The sequence below is a fragment of the Cetorhinus maximus genome, chromosome 17 (assembly GCF_964194155.1).
Source record: "Cetorhinus maximus chromosome 17, sCetMax3.hap1.1, whole genome shotgun sequence".
NCBI classification, from domain to species: Eukaryota; Metazoa; Chordata; class Chondrichthyes; order Lamniformes; family Cetorhinidae; genus Cetorhinus; species Cetorhinus maximus.
In genome coordinates this window covers 14,199,368-14,216,843 of record NC_135895.1, presented here as the reverse complement: position 1 = coordinate 14,216,843, position 17,476 = coordinate 14,199,368, and positions in this window count along the sequence as shown.

Here is a 17,476-nt window from a genome sequence, read left to right as displayed (position 1 = left end):
TACTTCCAACGACGCACTTACGAAGCCTAGACACTCTTGCAACTTAGCAGATGTGGCAGCGCACAGCAACCTCCCACACACAGCAATGTAAAAATGAGCAGGTCTGATTGACTGAGGGATAAATAGGGATAAACACCAGGATGAACCCCTGTGCATTTCTTCAAAACAGTCCCAATGGAATCTTTGACATCCACCTGAGGGGGCCTCACCCAAAAGACAGCACCCCAGACCGTGCAGCACTCCCTCATTACGTGACTGGAATCTCAGCCTAGGTTTTTGTGCTTAAGTCTCAGTATCACAGACTTGAATTCTTTTCCTGACCTCCTTGTCCCTGTCTCCGAACTTTATAGCTGCTCATCTTCCAGTTCTAATGAAAGGTCACTGGCCTGAAATGTTAACTGTTTCCTCCGTGAAGCTCTCTGACTTGCTGACTGTTTTCCGGTATCTTCTATTTTGTTTATTTTAAATCTCCAGCATCTGCAGTATTTTAAGCTTTGCTTTCGTGAAGATTGGCCAGTTGGGGATGATGTGAGAGGGCAGCAGGTACTGGAGGAGTCTGTATCCCGGCAAGCAACAATGCCTTTGGGGGGGAACGAAGGAAGATAATTGGCAAATAAGAAAACCATTTAAAGGTAACTAATTGCGAATTGCGAACTATGACCTGGAGAGTGAAAGGTCACCAAGCTTGTCATTATGTTTGACTCCAGCCTGTTTCTATTATTGCAATGCAGAAGCTAAGGGCTGCACACAAGCACACACAGGTGCATGGAAGTCAGGTTTTTGCCAGTCAAACTTCCATCTGACAGGAAATTTCTGGTGCTAGACAGGAAATGCTATAGTAACAATTTCCTCAGGTGTTATTGATAAACTGTTTACAGATTCATGCATAAAATATAATTCAAAGATTTAAAAACACTTCTGTGGCTGGGGGGGTTGACCATGTCAGTACTGAGAACGCTTATAGCAGCAATGCCCTGTACAACGATGACCCCCTCACTGTGACAACAAAGTCCATCTAACACCCGCATGTTTCCACTAAATAAAACGATTGCTCTATAAGCATCAAGGAAATAAAGAACTTGTGCTGATTATAATAACTAGCCTGATTTCGCAGAATCATCTCAAACCGCTTGTTGAATTCCTTCAAGGGCAGTGACTGTTACTACGCTGGCAGGAGTGACAGTCATTGTCTGTGTATAAAGTCCCACAAACAGCAAGTGATGAATGATCGTTGGTGGGATGGGTTGAGGGAGGAAGGTTGCCCGGACACTGACAGAAGCTCCTGCAGTTCTTCAAATAGTGCCACGGGATCTCTGACATCCACCGAACCCCTTGGAAGTGATGGTTGGGAGCGGAGTTTAACAAATTATTCAAAGAGCAACACCACCGACAATGCAGCACTCCCTCAATATGGCATTGAAGTGTCAGCATACATAGAATTACATAGGGTATACAGCACAGGAACAGGCCATTCGGCCCAACCAGTCCATGCTGGTGTTTATGCTACGCTTGAGGCTCCTCCCATCTTTTCTCATCTAAATCTACCATTGTAGCCATCTATTCTCTTCTCCCTCAAATTCTTGTCTAGCTTCCCCTTCAGTGAATGGCCTAGATGATGTGTTTACATTCTGAAGTGGGACTTGAACCCAGAACCTCCAGAATCATTGAGGGTAACTTTCAACTTTGGTGGAGTTGAAAGCGGGCAGTATCAGCAAGACCAATTAGATTTCCATTCCTATTGGCCACATTTAGCCCCATGATATACATGCGGTGCACCTCATAACATCATTGGGCAGCATATTACAGGGGGAGGTGGATAGCTCACCACCCCACCCACCACCCCACTGCACCCCACCCCTGCCACCTGAAACAAAGTCAGCACAGAACCAACTCACTCCATGCCAGTCCGTCCTACAGCCATAATGCGCTGCGGGCGAGCTAAATAGGCTGCCAGTGGGACTTCTGCCCCTCACTGGGGAGGATGTCCCGCCCTTGGGTGCTGCCGGCCAATTGGATTGGCTGGCAGCTTCAGCAGTTCGGGCAGCACCAAGAGCGCAAGCAAGTCCAAGATGAAGGCCCATGGATCCTGGAGCAAGGTAAGACCAGGGTACGGGGCAAGGAGGAATTGGGCAGTTTAGGGAGGAGGGTGGTCGGATGGGAGTGGTGGGTTTTACAGGGCAGGCGGTTAGGCAGAAAATGAGGGTACTTCTTAAGGGTGCTGCCCCCTGATGCAGAAAGGGAACCCCCTGAAGATAGTAGCCCCCATCCTTCTCACCCTTTTAAAGAGATTTTTAAAGAAGTGGCTTGCCCACTCCCGCCTGACTGCCCGTGCCAACCACATTACGGCGTGAGCAGTGTATTAGTGGGGTCAGTTCGTAACAAGATCAATTGACCCTTGATTATTTATTCAGAGATGGCAGACGGTCTGCTGATTTTGCTGCCATTATTGGGGGGTGAGCTCGGGGGTTGTTGGCAAGGTGATGGAGTGGGCACCCGCCCTATTGTACGTGCCTTCCCCACCCCCCACTGCCGAAAGCACGGCCAGCGGTGGCGTAAAATGCAGCCCAGTATAATCCACAAAGGAACCATAACTGAGACAAAAGCTAAAACTGCAAGGGGGTGAACTTGGCTGAACGCTTTCAGCACTAAGGAAGCAAAGAGTTGCCCACTCTGGGGTCTTAAGCTGCAATGTCAGTTTAGTGTGCATTTAGTGCAAGGTGCCATCTTGGTAAAGGAGATGAAACATGGGCGAGGAACAGTCGATTGTTAAGGGACTGGTTGACAATTAGATTGCACACTAGTGAGAGGCTGCACGCCATATTGGTGGATAACACGTCATTTCATGACTTCTAACAGCGACCAGCTGAACAGGAATAGACATGTCGAGTATTTTGAGCTTAAAGCTAGACTCTGCTTTGAGTGTTCACTTGCTGATAGAGGTCAACTGACTACGTTGCATTTGACAAGGACTTTTGAAACACATTGGGAGACTGTGGGACAATTTGAAAGGATTTCATCGAATCTCTATCAAAATTTTACCCAGGTATTCTCTCAATACTTCACCTAAAAAGAGTAAGTACTTCCCTTATTAGACACCTTACAGGAGCCACCAGCAGAAGGAAGTGCCTGTTCATAAGCATCTCACTAGGGGCCTCCCCTGTTCTGCATGAGGAATGGAAAAAGGACTTGAGTCCAGGCATCAACCGCTATAGGAGAGAGGAACAGAGGGGTCGAGATGGACTCTCAGCAGGAGGCTCCATCATCCCTGGCTATTCAGAAAGTAGTATTCCTGTATTTACATAACCCAAGGCCACTGGATGAGGAGGCTGTGCTTTACCAAGGAGATCATACAGCAGCACTTAACTGGAATCTTCCAGCTGCCACAGGTGATACAAGTCACACCTCACAATCCCCTGTGTGCTTTTACATTAGGGAGGTCTTTGATATTCTATACGCTCTGAGGAATGACTCCATATCATTCCCAATTTACAGAGAAGACCAGAGGCAGAAAGCTCCAGGATCTGGCAGGATTATTGATTCTCCATGATCCAGGGGGTCATATACATATTTGGCCATGTAAACCTGCCAGCCTGGCTCCAGCGAGACCCCCAGACTTACCTCCAGTCCCGACTCACTCCAGCGTAGCGCACCTTCCTGCAGCCCTTGCTGCAGTACTGGCAGTAGCCACCATTCCCAATGGTGCTGCTAGCCTCTGATTGGCTGGCAGCTTTCGGAGGGGCAGGACTTCCTGTTGCTGATAGATTGAAGTCCACCTCAAGCCACCAACCTGAGGTGGGCTCCCCCTAGGTTTTACATGTGAGGTTGGAACCATTCCCTCAAAATAAAATCCAGGCTATTGTTTTTAGACCACTGACCAGGAAGACCCATTTCTCACTTGCTCTCCCTGTCCGTCAGGAACAGTTGACACCTTTCGTTGATGACGGTCTTGAAGCATCGTCCAGTTCGAATGAAGCCTGAATGTTTCATACCTGAAACATGAGCCTATTGCATCTCTATACAAACCATAACGCACCTGCTGTGCATAAATTGGCTGCCACATTTTCTCACGTTTCAACAATGGCTGCAGTCCAAAGATTTTTTGTTAGCTTTTGGACATCCTGAGGTCATGCAAGGCGATATATAAATGCACAATTTTCTTTCCCTATCTCTTTCTCTATCTTTCTTTCTCTCTCTCAACATTATTTGTAATTAACAGATGTAATAGTTTGCACACAGTGACTCTAAGAAGCTGCAAGCAAATAAAATACATATTATGTTGGGGAGTTCTCTTCAATGTAATTAAATAATCCAACCTGGAGGATTCCATTAACGAAGCAGAAATGACTTTCCCTTATAAGGTGCTCACAGATTTGTGCTTGTTTGGTTTGAATGGTGGGTCTATGATTCTCACTGGGATAAGGTGTGTAGATGCCACAACGGAAACGTGGAGAGCCAGCAAATAAACACCGAATAAACAAATCAGACTGCAAGGCGGGGGTGGGGGTGGGGGTGGTGCTGGTGGGTTGGGGGATGGGGGGGTGTTTAATGCATAGTTCACATTGAAAAATGGGGCGGCGAGGAACATTTGAAACAAGAGCCTACCACTAGCTTGTCCATTTTCCTGACTTGATTTCTGAGTACGTCAAAATGAGCGGCCAACACTTCCCCCTGTGTGAAGTGGGAGCCTTATTAAGATATTGAAATTGGGGTTCTGAGCAGATTGTAGGACCCCCAATGCAATTCTTGTCTTCCCCTGGTTGGGAACGCGAGCTCTACACAACTGGCTGAGTGGAACTAAGTGATGAATGGCCCACTCAGCGGCCCTTAAAGGGATCACCTAAAGGAGATGCCTAAAGACCAGCAGTGGCACTGCATTTGGTGAATGGCCCTCATGATCCTATAATAATTTGCCAGCCTGCTGCTGGTTCCCTTGCCACCCCCACCCACCCCCCTCAACAAATAGGATTGCCTCCCCTCCCCCGGCAAACCCTACCAGTAAGCAATGACCTCTCGTTTCACCACCCTCTAGCCCCCCCATCGCCTTCTACATTCCTCTCAAAGATGGGTGACCTGATTCATTGAGCACGAACAACTCACCTATCACATTGAAATGCTGCCTACCTTTGAAATGGCTCTGTCCTGTAGTTGGTGTGGTTGGGTGAGCTGTGTGTCTGCCTGCTTGGATGAACTGTGATATCGGAAAATCAGCCACAGTGACCATAAAATTATTGCTTTTTCCTGTAAATATATTTCTATACTTAGTTCCCTTGTTTCTTTTCCGTGTGTAAACAGGCACCCTACTCTAAAAACAACATTTAAGCTGACACTCCCAGTGTAGTGCTGAGGGAGTGCTGCACTGTTGGAGATGCCAGCCTTCAGATGAGAAGCCAAACTGAGGCCTTGTCTGATTTCTCAGGTGGATAGGGGAGATGGTGGCTTAGTGGTAATGTCACTGGACTCGTAATCTGGAGGCTCAGGCTAATGCTCTGGGAACATGGGTCAAGTCCCACCACGGCAGCTGGTGGGATTTAAATTCAATTAATAAACCTGGAATGAAAAGCCAGTCTCTCAGTAATGGTAACCATGCAAATATCATCGATTTCCATAAAAACCCACTTGGTTCACTAATGCCTTTTAGGGAAGGGAATCTGCCATCCTTATCTGGTCTGGGTACATGTGACTCCAGACCCCAGCAATATGGTTGACTCTTAACTGCACTCTGCAATGGTCTAGTAAATGTCAAGGGAAATTATGGATGGGCAACAAATGCTGGCCTTGCCAGCGACACCCACACCCCATGAAAGAATTATAAAAAAGGATCCCATGACACTATTTTGAATGCGAGCAGGAGAGTAATCCCTGTGTCCTGAGCCAATATCTATCCCTTAGCCATCACTAAAAAATAGATGATCTGGTCATTATTACAATGCTGTTTGTGGGAGCTTGCTGTGTGCAAATTGGCTTCTGTGTTTCCCACATTACAACAGCGACTACACTTCACAAGTGCTTTACTGGCTGTAAACACTTTGGAACTTTCTGAGGTTGTGAAAAGCATTGCATAATTGCAAGTTTGCTTTTCTATCTGTCTACCTTTATTCTTAGTTGATGCATCCTTAGTCTGTGTACTAGACTTACACGGCCTTGGTGTTTGATCAGTTAATGTTGCAGTCAATCCTATATGATTGAACTTTTGGTATAATGTACCCAGAATTTATGGGCTGTAGGGAATGGAAAGTGGAATGCACTTATATTAAAGAGAATGGATGGGTAAAAGATATATTAAATAACATGGCCCCGGGGGACTGGGTGGATCAGTGGGTTTGAAACTCTCCCTTTCATCCTTGGCAGTTCAAATCCAGTGAAGGTTAAGAGGATGAAAATAAGTCCTTTCCCTGTCCCAGGTGCAAGGACCTTGGCATGAAATAAGTTTGTTGGTTGCAAATGGGTATATTCAGTCCTGATTCAGACTGCATTGTGAGCGCTGTAGTGCTGTTGCCGCTTGCCCACTGTAAAATTCATTTCGGTTAGGTTCCATGCTCTCTCTCAGATCCCAAAGGTGAAAGGTCGGCGTTCTAACTCACTGCAGCACCGGGTCCCCCACCACTAAGCATTTCCTATTGATCTCGTACATTTTTGCTTTGGGTGTTTGACAGGGGATAGGCGCAGCTCATGTTGAAAGGAGCTGACAACACCGGCCGTGTGGACAGGACTGGTTGTATAAATATTTACGCGTCCTCATATACAAATGAAGCTAATTAAAAATGTTCTTCTCGTTATAGCTTAAAAATCACAATTCTTAACTTGTGTGAAACTTGCTCCGCATGTTAATAGGAGACTTAAGCAGAGTATGGTCAACAGGTCATATTTGCATTGACAAATTGAATCGACCAGGAAACAGGCGTACAGCAGCCCATTCTGTAAATGTACATCTTGCAAGTAAGGGGGCTTCATCCACCAGCCTTGGAATTAATGGAAAATTCGTGGGCAGGGAAGCTTTGATTTTTTTTAATATGCATAAAGCTTAATCTTTCATTAAACATAGCTAATAATTTTTTAGTACTAGTAAAGAAGCAGATATAAATGTTGATTAGAATTGAATTTGCAGATCCAGTTGATCACGAAGTAAACCTTTCTCTATAACTCAAATATTGCCAATATGTATTACACTGACAAGGTGCATTATAAGAACATTTAAAAAAAACAGGAGCAGGAGTAGGTCATTCAGCCCTTCACACCTGCTCCACCATTCAATAAGATCATGGCTGATCTTCCACATCAACTTCCCTTTCCCGGCCTATCCCCATATCCCTGATTCTCTTAGCAGTCTCTTAGCAGTCAAAAATCTATCGCTAGCAGATCCACAGGTGGGTCCCATCTCGCCTGTGACCGGCATGGTATGTCCAGTCTCACCAAGTGTTCCTCTGCCATCCCTACAGGGGCTCACTTCCAGAGATCCCTCTTGGGCCTGTCGCTATGTGCGGGCTGGGCAAAGTCTCCCACCCCAACTGTCATCCCACATAAACTGGCATATCCATGTCCTGGTCCAATTTCCAGCCATGTTGGCAGAATCCTACCATTGTTATGGCAAGCATGAACATATTTATGCTCCCCCCCATCCCCCCTAGTATCAATGTGCTATTGAAGCATCCATACAGGTATATTTTTGGCCAAGAGCCACTAGTAATCAGGAACAGTTTAATCCGGGGTGTGCGAAGTCAGTTATACTGCCTTGGCTAGGATCATGAGAAATGGTGACTTTCCTGGGCTCTATGATGGATCAGCAATGTATTTGATGGTGTCGGTGGCAGAGCCAGCGTATGTTGCCTCTCTCTCCTTGCCCTTGAGAAGATGCTGGTGGAACCTCATGATCCGCTGCAGTCTGTGAGGTGACGATTCTCCCACCATGACGCTAGGGAGGTTTTTCCAGGATTTTGATCCAGCAACGATGAAGAAATGGTGAAATATGGTCAAGTAAGGATAGTGTGTGACATGAAGTGGGTCTTGATGGTGGTTGTGTTCTGCTGCCCTTGCTGCCCTGTCCTTCCAGGGACATAAAGGATGCACATCTGGGGAGGTGCTGGTAAAGAAGCCTTGGAGAGCTGCTGAAGTCAATCTTGTAAATAGTGCACACTGCAGCCACAGTGCACTGATGCTGGAGGGAGTGGCTGTTCATTTTATGCTCAGCAATTGTTCTCGTGATACAACATTGCAAAATGGACGAAGAAGGACAATTACCTCCACCTTAATTCATCCATCTGTAAATTCCCCATCGCAGCTTCCCAAGCGTTTGACTTCCACTGCAACATTCCATGTGAGAAAGTATTCCGATATCAGTCCTAACGTGCTCATCAGTCCAGCTGCAAGTGAGACAACTATTCTCCGAACGAGGAAAAATAAGCTTCAGTTCCGTGAAAGTTGGAGGAAATGTCGCTGCAGAAAGTGGCTGCGCTTATAGTGTTTTTGTTGTGAAGCTGTTTCTTTCTGAACGCCTCTCTGAGGAGAACAACATCATATTAGAGAATGCATGTTGTCGTCACCTCCTGCTTATTGCCACTTTTCTCATTGGCAAATTGAAGGCGACAGTGACAGCAAACCAGTGGAGCAGTACTAAGTGTTCCAGCGAGGAGGGAAAGGGTTTTTTTTTCCAGCAACACTACACAGCCACGTCACTTCTTTTCAGACTTTGTAACTACAGGATGACAGATCCGCTTTGTGTTGTTCACTAGCAGTGCAGTCAACTTCAGCTTTAGCAGCAATACAGGAACCGCACCCCCCCACCCCCCAACCTTGGAAAGGAAACAGATTACGACACCCACTGAAGAGACCAGTGATGTCTAGAATCAGAGAATCTTACAGCACAGAAGGAGAAATTCAGCCCACCCTGCTCCTGCTGGCTCTTTGACAGAGCTATGCAATTAATCCCAATCACCCACCCTTACCCCATAGCCCTGCAATTTCCTCCTGCTCTCCCTGCCCATCCAGGTATACATCCCCTTCCCTTTTGAAAGCTACTTTCAATCTGCTTCTACCATCTTTACGGGCTGCATATCATGATAACTTATTGCCTAAAAAAAACTCTTCTCATCTTGCCTCCTGGCTGTTTGGCCAATTATCTTTAATCTGTGTTCTCTGGTTACCGACCCTCCTGTCAGTGAAAAAATGTTTCTTCTTATTTATTCAATCAAAGCTCGTCACATTGTAGTGTTGGACATCCTTGAGTGATAGGTCATTCTGCTTATACAGCCATTCCATTATATTGACACAGAGTGTCTACCAATGTAGGTGGCACTCGTAACTCAGTACCTGACTACCAGAAGCATTAAACTCAACGGCCAGTGTGACCACCTCCAGAAGATCAGTTTGACATGCCAGTTTGCGCTGGCTGCAGTATAACTCCAGACTGGTCCGAAGCTTCATTTCAAAAGGACATTAAAAACCTCCCCTTTGTGATACTAGCAGAGTTCTGTATAGGGTGTCCAAGAATGTTTGCTTAGAAATCCTTTGTCAATGTCCCAATTACTGGATTTTTGAATGGATAGCCATTTGGTAGAACAGAACCTGAGTATTGCTGAAAAAATAGACATGTTGAAACTTTTTGTCTTGCACTCGACAGGACAATTCACAAGAATACCAATATAAGGGGAAAACAACAATTCATACTGTATGAGAAGGGAGTGCTGATTGGTTGGCAAGTTGACTCTGATTGATAGAGGCATTGCCATGGAGAATGTACCAATTGATGGAGATTAACAGTTAACGGCCAAGCATTGTTTGAAATTTAAACCAGGTAGCTTGACCCTGATTGGTCATGTCATGAGTTTGCATGATATACAGCGCAAAATAATCTGATCAGGGTAGACATTAACCCGCATCAAGCGCCCTATTTTAGCATCAAGCTTGCATGGTGAGTAAATGGCTGGGGCCCTATTTACGAGGTTGCTGATAAGACCAATCTTATAGTGTGTGGAACTGTAAGAATCCCAACGTGTATATTGACCAGTGAAGGTAGGCTTGCGGTGGACTGTGGAGAGAAGCCCCTGGCAGATTTCTCAACTAGTATGTCAAGGAAAGGGAGTTCATTTGACTGCTTCATTTCAAAGGTGAATTTGAGCACAGGATGGAGCCCATTAAGACATGTAAAGAAATGATTACACGCAGCTGCGGATATACATACAGCAATGGTATCATATCAGAAATATGCGAGGGGTAGGGGGTTAGGTGTCATTCCATCATGAACAGGCCTAAGGCTATTACTTTCAGCCCTGAAAAGTGCCCAGTCTACCTCAGATTACCCTGGAAGGGCAAGGTATCTCAAAAATTTGAGCAACAGGTGAAGCTAGCTGTTTCTCGCTGCTACTATGCAGTAGCAACACGAGTGGTATTCACCACTAACAGGATGCTGCCATCAAGCTAAAAAGGCATTCTGCCTATTGCACAATTGTAATAATGTGGTATTTGAATTTCAGTGCCAGTGTGATGCTAGGTATGTAGGCGCTGTGTCACAAACACTGGCGGATCATATCAAACAGCCGCCGTCTGCAATGGGCAAGGTACAGGCCATACCCAACCAGCCCGTGCTTGCAAAATTCAAAACACAGTGTCCAACATTAGATGTGATTCTGCGATTGGACAACATTTACTAAATAATCCTCAGTGTGCTAAGAATTACGCTGACAACCAATTTAAGATTGTCAGTCAGGCTCGCAATGTGGTGCATTTGCATGTGCTGGAAGCTACATATATTAATACACAGGGCCCTGTTCTTGGCAGAGAGAAAGAACATGTACACACATTGCGCCTGTTTCAGCTAAACAAAATAAGTGACAGTCTTTCGCTGACTTATTCCTCAGGGCAATGCCTTGACCAATGAGGGTTACACTGCCTGTTTTAAATTTCAAACAATGCTTGGCTGTCAGCCACCATCAATTGGTGCATTCTCCATGGTAATGCCTCTACCAATCAGAGTCCACTTGCCAACCAATGAGCGCTCTCTTCTCATACAATACAAATTGCTGTTTTCCCCTTATATTGGTATTCTTGTAAAGTGTCCTGATGAGTGCAAGACAAAAAGCTTTTACGTGTCTCTTTTTTCAGCAATACTCAATTTTTGAACTAGATATTTAACAGGTTCAGCAACACCACTGACCCCTGTGAATGGGGCCCTACATCTCCTGCAATCCAGAGCCCACCTTTTACTGTCCAAGATTTAGTCAAACGATAGCATGACCTGACGATGGGAGCAGAGAATCCTTGCTTGGTATACTGGTTATTGAAATATCTCTATGTACATTTTCCTTTCTTTATGGGATGCCAGCGGGGGCTCAGTGGTGAGTTGTGGGTTTAAGTCAGGGGCCTGCCAGCATTCAATATGCAGGTTGAGGCACAAAGGAATGGCCTGAGGGAATGCAGTTACCCATGGAACTGTACACCACCTACTGAGAAGATGAGGAGAAAATTTTTTAAAGAAAATAAAACTCAATATTTTAACAATAAGGTTCTGTTCCCTTTTGTGCTGTAAACCTTGTGAAGGGACTACACAGGGCATAGTAAAAACAACAAATGCCTGTTCGGTTTTTATAATTCCCTGTGGAATTCAATCATTCTCGTAATGTCCCAGCCTGCAAGCAAACCAAAGAAAATAATGTTAAATAATCAGCGCAAATTTGCCCTGAAGTGACCTTCTGCACGATCTCAGACATTGTGACCCTTCAGATATTTGGTTTCAGCCTCAATCAATCAGCATGAAAACCAGCTCTGATTAACTTTTACTTAACTAAATCTCATTAAAATGATTGTAGAACTGAAAGGAGGCTTCTCTGAGGCATGCAGATGTAAATACACTATATGTTATCAGGGGTGCAGGGCCAGCGAACCATAGAATATAAGATACCAGAAAGTGATCAGAAAATAGTTGTAATGTGAGATTCAAATGGTATCATGGGGCTAGATTTCACTAATTGGCACTCCTGGCACTGAGGTCCTGTAGGGGAGGGCATAATGGATTTTCAGGCTTGGGGGCAGTATTGGGCATATCCTCCCTCCTGGTCGGACAATGCTTTGCCCAGGAGCACTAATCCATCAAACGTACTTCTGTAAACCATGAGAGCAAAGATCAAACTACTTCAAACTCATCTGAACCACATCCAAACCCCTCCAAGGCACTGGGTACCTTTTAATCAATGATCTGTCAATTTAGAAGGTGGCTTTAACCCTCTACATTCTTGGTGAGAGTAACTGTTTGTGGCAGTGCAAGCTCTGACTGCTGGTGCCCAATGAACATGTACGCAGCAAGATTGATACCCCCCCAAACTCTTACTCCACGCTCATTGAGAAATAGATTGCAGTTCATCATCCAAAACTCCTGCCGCCATTGTAACTGACGACAAAATGGTGCCCATCCCTCTCTTCAGTAACAGGGTGCACGGGCCTCAAAATCCAGCCCTGGTACTCGTAGCTTTGGCACTTCAGATGCCATTTTGTTACCAAACACTCACGGCTGAATAGGTGTTCAAGAACCTCCCCGGCAGCGCTATTTAAAGAGATCATCAACCATTTTCAGGCTAGTTACTGATTCATTTCTGCTGACTCTTGCTGAGAATTTGTAGATGTGCGGTGAGTTTGCTGCCGCTGTTTAAAGTGGGTGAAGTCTGCAGGCAGCGGTGATGCACGTGGTGAAGGCCTTGGTTCTGACTTCAAGGGTTCCGCTCAGATCACTTGCGCCCAGTCATGGATAAGCCAGTTACTTCTTCACCTGCACCATGACAGGGATAATGAGTAGAGGCAACACGGAGGGGGACCAGCTGCTTGAAAAGGGGGAGGTGAAGGGGGAGAAGGGCTTTGCAGCTGGAGTAGGGATGCTAACCCTCCAGGGTTGGGCAGGAGTCTCCAGAAATTAAAGATGAACGCTCCAAGGCAATGTGGCAAATCATCGGGACATAAAAAAAGATTGTGGGCAGAATTGTCCATTCTGGAGGCTAAGCTCAGTGGTGGGCGGGAAAGTCAGCCTGGTTGGCTGAAAGAGCTATCTAACTACTCCCATCCCCAGTTCTTTCCCCATAGCCCTGCGCTGGTTGGCGGGGAGGATTTTCACACTCGCTTTTCCGCTTTTCAGCTAATTAATTATGCATAAATGAGGAGCTTGTCAAATCTCGGGGTGGGTGGGGTTGGTGGAAGAGATTCAATCGCCCTGCTGTTACCTCATGAAGGTCCCGGCACTGCATTTAAACGGCGCCCACACAGGCATTCGCTCACTGCAGGCCAGGTGTGGGCTGAACGGTTGCATCACCATGGTGACCAAACACAACAAACCCTCCGCTCCACAGTTTAGCGAGGCCTCCCTGGAGATTCTCTTCCAGGCCGTCCAGGAAAGGCGGGAGGTTCTCTATCCTCGCGATGGTAACAGGAGGTCTGCCCACCCTGACCGCACTGGCCTGGGAGGATGTCGCCAGGGAGGTCAGCGCCCGTGGGCAACAGAAAAGGACCACCCTGCAGTGCAGAAAACGAGTGAATGATCTGATGGGCTCCGCCAGGGCAAGTAAATCCTCCAAACTCATCCTCCCATGAGGGCATCAGACAGTATAAGTGTTAAAATCCACAGGGATGGATCAGTACTGAATGTCTGCCAGCCACTTTAAGATCACCATCTCATGTAAGATCCTGCACAAATGGCATCTTAATCCTTTGCTGGGAAGGGCTCAGCACACACAACAGGCCTGCAAGCTTCTGAAATGCTACTTCATCCATTGTGCTCACAGTCAATCCATCGGTCTTTAAGCAGGACAAGATCACCCACAACCGATGGGAGAGAGCAAAGATCGGAGGTGCCCTGAGCTCAGGACACTCTCCTCCCACAAGAAGCAAGCAGCAGATCTCGCTGGTGAGGACAGAGATCACTCCTGTGTGGAAGGCGACATCGGCCTCCCCCAACAAGCCAGTCATGGTTCATCCAGTATACATCGGCCACATGCGGACAATGACTGTGAGTGTAGGAACCTGCCTAGTCAATCACTAATTACCTCTTCTCTCTCTGCCCATTCCACAGTGATCACATGGTACCTTGGCTACTGCGCCTTCCAAGGATGACCCCATCATTAGAGTTGAAGGTAACTTATGCTTCCTCAGTGTTCATTGTGAGATTGTTGATCTTTCATCATATTTTGATGACAATAAAGGTGTTGTTGTGTCCTCTGCATTGAAGCATAAAGAGATCTGCTCTCAACAACTTGTCTTCACCTTATTCCTCCTGGAATCTTATAGCTATGAGGTTGTCAAGGGCACATCTTCCATGTCATGCCCTTGCAATGGCTTCCACATGTGGCTTGTCTGAATCCTCACCCTCTTCAGATTCATCTCCTTCAATGTCCTCCTCATCCAAGGAGATGTCTAGATCCTCCATGTCTCCCTGTGGCAACACCTCCTGTCCCTGCAGTTCTAGGTTGTGCAGGGTGCAGCAAACAAAGATGATGTGGGACTCTGTAGTGAGTATTGGACAGCCCCCCATGACCAGTCCAAACATCTGAAATGTGTCTTTAGGAGGGCAATAGTCTGCCCTATTAAGGGCCTTGTGGCTGAATGCACAGCATTGTGTCTCTCCTCTGATGCACTCTGTGTACGATGAGCAGGCGTCATTAGCCTTGTCTTCAGGGAGTACTGCTTATCACCAAGGAGCCAACAGTCTAAGCACTGAGCTCCCTCAAATACCTCTGGCACCTGGGAGTGACTCAAAATGTATGAATTGTGTGAGCTCCCTGGGTTCCAAGCACAAACATGCATGATCTGCTTTCTGTGATCACAAATTAGCTGCATGTTCAGAGAGTCAAATCCTTTTCTATTCATGGATCTCACAGGCTTCTGCCAGGGAACTCTCAAGGCCACATGTGAGCAGTTGATGGCACCCTGTGCTTGCAGAAATCCTGAGATCCCAGCAAATTCCACAGCTCTGGCTATCTTCATCCATGCAGAACTGCACATAATGGTGAGCTTTATTGAAAAGGACACCTGTCACCTCCCTTACGTGTCATGGATTGTGAGATTCTGCAAAGGCCCCCAGTGGATCTCTGGAAGGATCCACAGGCAAAAACGTTCAGTGCAGCAGTATCCTTCAGAGCAAGCAGCATTGGATGCCCTCCAAGTCCATGTGGCGTGAGTTCCTCGTGGAGAATGTGGCAATTAGGAGCTACCTCATCCCTCGACAAGTGAAGGCACCTGCAGCACTGTCTTTCACTCCTCTCCATGTCTGAGCTGCATCTTCGATAGACCCTTGGACACGCCAAATGTCTTTGTGGATTTGATCCCTCCTCAACGGCATCTGGGTCTTCCTGGGGCCCCACTGGCTCTTGTTCCTCAAGGTGATGGTCTTCCCTGAGCTGAGCCAATCAGCAATAGGCCCATCTTCTTCTCATTCTTATGAAAGCTATCAACAAGGCAGTGTTGCCTGCAGCCTCCACTCCTTGGATCTGTGAGTGGATACAATTGAGCAATCAATGCTTGTTCCCATTGAATGGTCTCCCTTCATATACAAGGCAGGAGTGCAGTCTCCAGCCCTTGACTTTCTCTTAGTCTGCACATCGCATAAGAAGGCTACCCCTTGCAGGATGATATCATCCCTGAGGACAACAGATGGCTGAGCGTTCCCCTCACATGTGACTGCGCATTTACAATGAGGGTATTAATTAGGGTCAAAAGACCCAAGTCCCAGGAGCCTTACTCAGTCTTGTGTTGGTTGGCCTCCAGTGGCCTTGACAATAACTCTCCATACCCAGTCCTTGCACTTATGTCCTGACGGCTAGTATGGTGTCTTGAATGTCATGACCAGCGCACTGGGAACATGAAGGCTTGAAGGGCCTCTACACAGCAGATGCGGCCATTGTTTTTTTGACCCTACATCCATTCTGACAAGCCTCTGTAAGGATCAGATGCCAATTAAGACCATATGCACCGCAACATAATGGATTCTCGTATGAGTGCGTGCCATTAGTAAAGGAACCAAGCCCATTCACTATGCATTAGACTATCGAGTCCAGAAATCAGCTGAGCCATATTCTCCATGGTTCGAGCAGAGCAGTTATAGGGTGCCCCTTCAATCGGCCAAGGATTGCAGTGCTGAACTTCTCCCACACATGCTGAGACCCCTTCCCGACTGATGCTCTTCTAGCTTGACTTTCAAACTGCGTTATTGCAAGGTGAGCTTGAAAATGGAGCTGCTGACCTTCAGCTGGGAGGCCAGCTTCCTACCTCCCCCTATCACTCACCAAGTCCCTCCCATCCTCCTACGTACTCGCCACCTCCTAATTCCCCTTCCCCCTGTCACTATCCAGCCTCCCCCGTTTACCCTTGACCCCATCATTATCCATGTGGATATTCCTGTTCTTCCCGCCAAACCCCTTTAATGTTGATGTCCCCATGCCCTTTGGTGACCTGACCACTCCCCTTCTCAAGGCAACATGCACCCTTACTTCCCGGACCCCCACACAAAACCATCCAGTACCTCGCCATGATTTTTCAGCTACTGACTTTCAAGATACAGATGCCTCCCCTGGTGAGACTGTGCCATCTGCCTCACAGTTATCATGATTCTTATTGCCAGGGCCAAGTTCCTTAGGTGGCTGCCCATGCCACGCTGTGCATGACTGTCACTGCCCAGAATGGCCTGCCCCTGTCCAGGACCAAGGCATGCATGCCATGCAGAGCCTTCTAACATGGCCCACATAGCCCCAGGACAGTCTCTTCAATACGCGATCCCCGACAGCGTGACCTCAGCCCCAGGACAGTCTAGGCCCAGCCATCTTCAGCTGCTTCATCAATGGCCTACCTTCCATCATGAAGTCAGAAGTGGGGATGTTCGCTGATGATTGCACAATGTTCAGCACCATTCACGACTCCTCAGATACTGAAGCAGTCCATGTGCAAATGTAGCAAGACCTGGACAGTATTTAGCATGGGCTAACAAGTGGCAAGTAACATTCGCACCACACAAGTGCCAGGCAATGACCGTTTCCAACAAGAGAGAATCTCTTTTTTAATTCATTCATGAGATGTGGATGTTGCTGGCTGGGCCAGCATTTATTGCCCATTCCCTAGTTGCCTTTGAGAAGGTGGTGGTGAGCTGCCTTCTTGAACCGCTGCAGTCCAGTTGGTGTAGGTACACCCACAGTGCTGTTAGGGAGGGAGTTCCAAGATTTTGACCCAGTGACAGTGAAGGAACGATGATATATTTCCAGGTCAGGATGGTGAGTGGCTTAGAGGGGAACTTCCAGGTGGTGGCGTTCCTATGTGTCTGCTGCCCTTGTCCTTCTGGATGGTAGTGGTCGTGGGTCTGGAAGGGTGTTGCCTAAGGAGCCTTGATGAGTTCCTGCAGTGCACCTTGTAGATGGTACACACTGCTGCCATACTCATAGCCGCAGTCACCTTCACAGCCATTGGCTGGTCTGCCCTTGCCATGCTCCAGACTGCATCTCTGTCTGCAAGAGGTGGCAAA